The sequence below is a fragment of the Girardinichthys multiradiatus genome, chromosome 23 (genome assembly GCF_021462225.1).
Source record: "Girardinichthys multiradiatus isolate DD_20200921_A chromosome 23, DD_fGirMul_XY1, whole genome shotgun sequence".
Classification (NCBI taxonomy): domain Eukaryota; kingdom Metazoa; phylum Chordata; class Actinopteri; order Cyprinodontiformes; family Goodeidae; genus Girardinichthys; species Girardinichthys multiradiatus.
In genome coordinates this window covers 29,101,960-29,109,175 of record NC_061815.1, presented here as the reverse complement: position 1 = coordinate 29,109,175, position 7,216 = coordinate 29,101,960, and the positions used below count along the sequence as shown (strand labels likewise).

General features: G+C 39.1%; 2 long non-coding RNA genes across 3 annotated transcripts; both read right to left on the bottom strand.

Moving 5' to 3' along the window:
* Positions 1 to 3,610: 3,610 nt before the first annotated feature.
* On the bottom strand, positions 3,611 to 4,418 carry LOC124860971. Of its 2 annotated transcripts, XR_007036523.1 has the most exons (3): positions 4,405 to 4,418; positions 3,964 to 4,306; positions 3,611 to 3,708 (listed from the first exon to the last, which is right to left on the bottom strand). It is a non-coding gene; the product is annotated as an uncharacterized LOC124860971 (long non-coding RNA). The 2 variants fall into 2 exon arrangements; XR_007036524.1 differs by having other exon boundaries at positions 3,611 to 4,306.
* Positions 4,419 to 4,442: 24 nt separating this feature from the next.
* Positions 4,443 to 6,315, bottom strand: LOC124860944. The gene is made up of 3 exons (XR_007036509.1): positions 4,858 to 6,315; positions 4,591 to 4,774; positions 4,443 to 4,502 (listed from the first exon to the last, which is right to left on the bottom strand). It is a non-coding gene; the product is annotated as an uncharacterized LOC124860944 (long non-coding RNA).
* Positions 6,316 to 7,216: the final 901 nt, after the last annotated feature.

Below are 7,216 nucleotides of genomic sequence, written 5' to 3'. Positions count from 1 at the left end.
AGGTCCACATTTTCTTAACATAAAATCAAATGTTTCTCCATGGGGAGGAGGCAACTCTTTCAAACTGTTCACACCCATTATGTGTCTCCATAATGGGGTAATATTCCTTCTGAAAAACTGGAATATGTATAAAAGTTATATTCATCAGCTCTCTGCTTTAAAATGTTAAAATGATTAGTACTTGAGGTGGTACCAACGAGCGCAGTGTGTGAGTGGTATTATTTTTAAAAACCTGAAAAGGCCTGTGTACTTCAGCTGTTGTGCTTGGGAAGTATATTTAGGATACAAAGTGAAAGGGAGCAGGAAGACGTGAAGTGATATGGAGGAGGGAGCATCCGATCCTCCTCAGCTGTGTGCAGTTGCTTTTGTAGTTGTGAGGTGAAATGTGTGATAGACATGACTCACCCAAACCCACCCCAGTGTGCAAAGTCATCCAGAAGAGCATGTGAGCAAAAGATTAGAAACAGCTATCCTAAAGTGAAAATAATCATGATGCCTTTGATGTCATTTTAACTTTGAAGGGTTTTCTGGGGTTTTAAAGGATGGGGTTCCAAAACACTGAACAAACTGTTTTAAAGGTCATACTAAAGACAACAATGAGCCAAACTACTTTGGCAATTTGCAGACCTAGACTCTTTAAGTTTAAGGGCAACCTCAAGAAAATAGCTTGAATTAGAGAATCAGATTAAAGGTTTTATCTTACAGGCCACCATCATTTACTCGCTGCAAAAAAAAACCAACATATTTAGGACATCTGATTCTCTATTTTTATGTAATTATATTTAGCTGTTCTTTCTGGATTTGTAGCTCCTTTCTAAACTTAGGTTTCTCTTCTTATAAACATTTATTTCCAGCAAATTAATAATTAAATTACTTACATTTCTTTTGTTCTTAATTGCCTCAAGGGCACACATATTACAGCAAACTGAGTAAAAGTATTTGCAAAAAATTGGGAGTTGCATTAACTAACATATTGAATGTAATTTTTTGATAATTTCAGCACTCAGTCATTTCAGTGCATGAAATGGAGAAACATCGGCATTAATCTTTTTTTCTCAATCAGTGTGCAAATGCATCCTGTGGGAAGTTCAGGGAACCTCTTGACACATTTCCTCTTCATTACCCAACCAGCTGTTGTTCCTAATGAGCCCAAAGGTAATCTCTCATTATTAAACTTATATATCTGCCTCTTGAGCAACTGGTGACATATTGTGTGCCCATAGATGCAGGACCAGAAGATGTTAATTTTTATTACTAGTTTGCTGTTTGTTGTCTGATCTTAGCAAAAAGTAGGGTGGGCTGCCCAAAACTCATCTACAGGTCCTTCTCAAAATATTAGCATATTGTGATAAAGTTCATTATTTTCCATAATGTCATGATGAAAATTTAACATTCATATATTTTAGATTCATTGCACACTAACTGAAATATTTCAGGTCTTTTATTGTCTTAATACGGATGATTGTGGCATACAGCTCATGAAAACCCAAAATTTCTATCTCACAAAATTAACATATCATTAAAAGGGTCTCTAAACGAGCTATGAACCTAATCATCTGAATCAACGAGTTAACTCTAAACACCTGCAAAAGATTCCTGAGGCCTTTAAAACTCCCAGCCTGGTTCATCACTCAAAACCCCAATCATGGGTAAGATTGCCGACCTGACTGCTGTCCAGAAGGCCACTATTGACACCCTCAAGCAAGAGGGTAAGACACAGAAAGAAATTTCTGAACGAATAGGCTGTTCCCAGAGTGCTGTATCAAGGCACCTCAGTGGGAAGTCTGTGGGAAGGAAAAAGTGTGGCATAAAACGCTGCACAACGAGAAGAGGTGACCGGACCCTGAGGAAGATTGTGGAGACGGGCCGATTCCAGACCTTGGGGGACCTGCGGAAGCAGTGGACTGAGTCTGGAGTAGAAACATGCAGAGCACCATGCACAGGCGTGTGCAGGAAATGGGCTACAGGTGCCGCATTCCCCAGGTCAAGCCACTTTTGAACCAGAAACAGCGGCAGAAGCGCCTGACCTGGGCTACAGAGAAGCAGCACTGGACTGTTGCTCAGTGGTCCAAAGTACTTTTTTCGGATGAAAGCAAATTCTGCATGTCATTCGGAAATCAAGGTGCCAGAGTCTGGAGGAAGACTGGGGAGAAGGAAATGCCAAAATGCCAGAAGTCCAGTGTCAAGTACCCACAGTCAGTGATGGTCTGGGGTGCCATGTCAGCTGCTGGTGTTGGTCCACTGTGTTTTATCAAGGGCAGGGTCATTGCAGCTAGCTATCAGGAGATTTTGGAGCACTTCATGCTTCCATCTGCTGAAAAGCTTTATGGAGATGAAGATTTCATTTTTCAGCATGACCTGGCACCTGCTCACAGTGCCAAAACCACTGGTAAATGGTTTACTGACCATGGTATCACTGTGCTCAATTGGCCTGCCAACTCTCCTGACCTGAACCCCATAGAGAATCTGTGGGATATTGTGAAGAGAACGTTGAGAGACTCAAGACCCAACACTCTGGATGAGCTAAAGGCCGCTATCGAAGCATCCTGGGCCTCCATAAGACCTCAGCAGTGCCACAGGCTGATTGCCTCCATGCCACGCCGCATTGAAGCAGTCATTTCTGCAAAAGGATTCCCGACCAAGTATTGAGTGCATAACTGTACATGATTATTTGAAGGTTGACGTTTTTTGTATTAAAAACACTTTTCTTTTGTTGGTCGGATGAAATATGCTAATTTTGTGAGATAGGAATTTTGGGTTTTCATGAGTTGTATGCCAAAAATCATCCGTATTAAGACAATAAAAGACCTGAAATATTTCAGTTAGTGTGCAATGAATCTAAATTATATGAATGTTAAATTTTCATCATGACATTATGGAAAATAATGAACTTTATCACAGTATGCTAATATTTTGAGAAGGACCTGTATAGTACCATTAACATGTCTTTTTCAAAGACATAAAATAAATCTCTCATATGACTGCTTAAGATATTAACTCATTTATTAACTCTTATTTTCTTAAAACTTCCTTTGTAATTGAAATTTAGCTTACAACGCTTCATTGTGTATAACAGTTCAGCAACAAAACATACTAGTACACTTACATCTTAAAATAAGACAATGCTAAGAATGTGTTTAGAACAGCTCACTTAAAATGGTAAAATTGTTTAATTATTTTTGCAATGCCACACTCAAATGTATCATGACATCTCAGTGTTTAGTTTGTTCTAATTCTTACAAAAAAAAACAAAAAAAACAAACTGCTCTTCTGCCCCAAACTGTTCTATGTTTTACAAACTGGCTTCAAAGTTTATGCTGCAACTAATGCCTTACCAGTTTCTGTTTGCAATATTTGTAAATCTTTACTTTCAATCTAGAGATTGTATAGATTTTTCTAGGATATTCTTGTAGTTGGTAAGTAAGTAGGTTAGCAAACTTTAATTATATAGCACCTTTCACAGGTCAAAAAACATTAAGTGCTCTACAGTAAAAAGGCATAAAAACTGAAGAGATAAACCAGCATACATATATCACACAGCCTAAAAATAGTTATACGTCATCTCCTTTGGGATTTGTCTGACCCACATGCAAACCACACTCGAGAAAAATATGGTTGAGGAAAGGTTTATTAGTACAGCTCAGAATTCAGTTCAGGGGTTCCTTGGTCTGGCAACCACGGGTACGTACACAGGCTTCTTAGGTTTCACTGGAGAAAAAAACACTGGTTACTTTGGGAAGGTTCCTTCTGTCATTATGTTCGAAATAGCTCGGACACACATAAAGAGAACACGCAGGAGGAGAAAGTAAAATAAAGATTGTTTATTGAAGATATAGTCAAGAACAGAACGGACAAAATATCTCACTATAAAGGACAGAAGTGAAGAGAATGGATGAGTACCGGTAACGGAGGGAAAAATGAAACTAAGAGCAAATAGTTATTTTGATACTGAGATTGGCTTACTGAGTTATGATGGTCAGGTCGCCAGGGGGAATGAGATTCAGGATCCAGGTCTTAAGCAGGTATATCCGTAGAGAGTTCACTTGGTGCTGTTCTGTGGTGCTCAGGTTACAGTAAAAAAGTTTGATGTGCGGTGGCTACATCAGAGGGTGGACAGGGTACGCTTGTGGCTTGGCTCAGGAGACGAAGAGGACAGGAAGCTGCCAACTTGATGTGAATCCAAACAAAGGTAGATCACAGGATAGGAATCCTCAGAACAAAGACAGGCTTGATCATCCAGAGTAACTTTCAGAAACGTAGTCCAGAAAACTCAGTGACATAGATCCAAAGCTTAGGCTTTCAAAATCTGCAGAGGAGCAAAAAACAATGTTAAACAAAGTCGAACTACGAAGCATAACTTGGAGTGTGGCTAGAGTTTGTACCACTTTGGCAAAACACTCTCACATTGAAGTGCTGGCAGCCTCCTGCTTAAGTAGTCCTCCTGGCAATCAGTGGAATAAGTCGCACCCGTCATCCAGCACACCTGAGAGCTCCAGCACCACCTGAGAATGAGCGCATGTAGCAAGCACAAAAACACAAACCCAGATCCTGACGCCTTCAAAAAAATACAAAAAGCCAAGTTGGGCTTACTTGGTCTCAGATTGTTTGCAGAGCCGGGAGGGCTTCTGATGAGGTTGGGAATCCAGTAGTCCAGGAGGTTTAGGAGCCAAATCAACAGCCAAAATTGCTGGAAATCCAAAGTCTCAAACTGTCAGCAGGTAATCCAGGTTTGATCAAGGTTTGAATAACACAATATACCCACACCTCACAGGTACTGGAAGGAAGCAAGGAAAACAAGGCACTGGTTAGTAACTAGACACAAAGAGTAACAGGAAGATACTCTGGCTTGGGGATTACCACATGGGCAAAACACTCAGGTGTCAAAGGATTGGTGGTTGGCTCCAAAGTACTCCTCCAAGGCATCCACAATTAGCCGTAGATCAGGAACACCTGTAGTAGGAGTATACTGCAGCTCGAGGATGACCTCTGGTGGACCAGCAAAGCATGACACTCCCAAGCCCCAACATTAAAAGTCAGTGTGAATAACTGAGTCTTTAGCTGCTCAAAAGAATTCAACAGCATCAAGACAGCACAGATATGAAGGCAACACTTTCCACAAACTGGGGGCCAAAGAACTAAAGGATGTATCCCATATGGTCTTAAGATGTGTTTGTGGAACCATTTACATCCACTGGAAGATCTCAGACTAGCGAGAAGCAGAGGAGGTTGGAGATATAAGCTGGGGAGTGACAACACAAGACTAAAAGTGAGGACTAAAATTTCAAAATGAATTCTAAAGTGAACTATCAAATATAAAGAAAATAATGGTAAATTGGTTGATAAAAACTCATCAATGTTCTGTCTCTTTCGTGGGTTGGTTAAAAGCCTTGCAACAAAATTCTGTACCGACTAAAGACGGCCAAGATCTTCCTTATTCAAACACATAAAAGCTTGTTACTATAATCAAGATGTGATTAACTTAAAGCATGGATAATCATCTCTAATTCAGTTTTTGACACCAGAGCTCGAAGCGTAGAGCACTGGCTGGCCTGAGCAATGCTACTAATCTGGATTCTTACCTTCCCCACAGGCCACATTCAGTCTGCATCAGGAAGACTTTTGTTGCGCTAAGCATTGAGTATCCTTAAAGTCTGGTCCACTGTTGTTTACACTGGTACGACAAAACTACATATAAACATATGAAGAAAACCAAATAAATAATCATCATCATATAATGATAAGTTTGACAATCAATGATTCCTATATTATAAGGGAATGATGAAATAATATACAGGGAGGTAGTCAAACAGCTAAAAGGCTGGAGCAGAGACAACATGGTCCTCAAGAAGGACAAACTGAATCACGTGATCCTAAGCTTTCATAAGTTACATCCTGAACACACACCCTTCTGCATGAGCAACAATACAAAAGAGACTGCATAGCATTAAGATCCTCAGAGGGCAGAGTTCTCATTACTTGACCTGGTTGAAGAACACCACATGAAACTCCTGGATCAAAGACTGCGATTTCTGATCAAACTGAAGCAAAACATTACTCATTACCAGTATCATCACAATATCCCACTGAGTTGTGTTTGAGTGTTTCCATTTCAATTGGGTACTCAGCAGCAGTAGCTGAATAGGTCATTAGAGTTTCCATGTCCTCTGTATAGGATCTCTTTCAGGGCCGCTGCACAAACAGATGTGAATCTTGCCAGAGACCACTCATAACCTTACGTTGATCTTTTAAAACTGTTGCCAGTAAGGTTTGATCTTATAATCTACATGGTTTCTCTTCAGTGGGTATAGATTAGCCCCACACAGATTGCAGAGTGAAGAAAACTACCTGTTCTGTGCCAAAATAAAATATTTCCACTGATGTATCACATTGAAATGTTATAAACGACCTTGTGTTGCTGGATTATAATAAATAATTCACTGCCCTTCAGAGTATATGGGATGCCTACACAGATTATTTACAGGTTAAAAATTATACTTCTAATGTCGTACTGCAAGCTACCAAGGTGAACCTGGAATAATGTACAACACCAAGGTTTGTTCCTGATATATATATATATATATATATATATATGTATATGTTTTGGGGTTGTAAATATTAAGCAATTGCATGGAGACATGGAGAAGCACATTTAAGTGTATTGGTAGGGCAGTTTATGGATTAAATCTAGATGCATTTGTTTTTCAGCAAAAATCCAATCTCTCCAGAGCAAACATGAATGTTACCTTTGTGAAAAAAAAAATCTTTAGAATTCTACTTCTTCTGTTATTTGTGCTGAGATCTGATATAATTTTTCTCAGTTACAACTACTGTTTGGAAAGAGTAATAAAGTGGCTAGGGCAAAATAAACATTGGTAGAGGTTGTGTATGTTCCTGTACAGCTCCATGTTACCTAGGCACTTTAGACTTAGAATATATGTCTTTATATTTAGAGCTATTCCCTTACTTTTAAGCTCTTAACTGCAATCTGAAAAGAAGATAAAATATATATATATATATTTTTTTTTTTTTTCCTGGTAATTAAATGGCACAGCCTTTGAGATTTGCTTTATGGTTTCCGACACTTTTCTCTGATGTACTGATTGAACTTTGTGATCCTCATAATGTTTTTTCTATTCTTATGTAAGATACGGAGAAATTAAGTTATACTTATTAAAATGCTATGTTTACAGTGCCTTGCCAGAATTTCAGTGAGGAT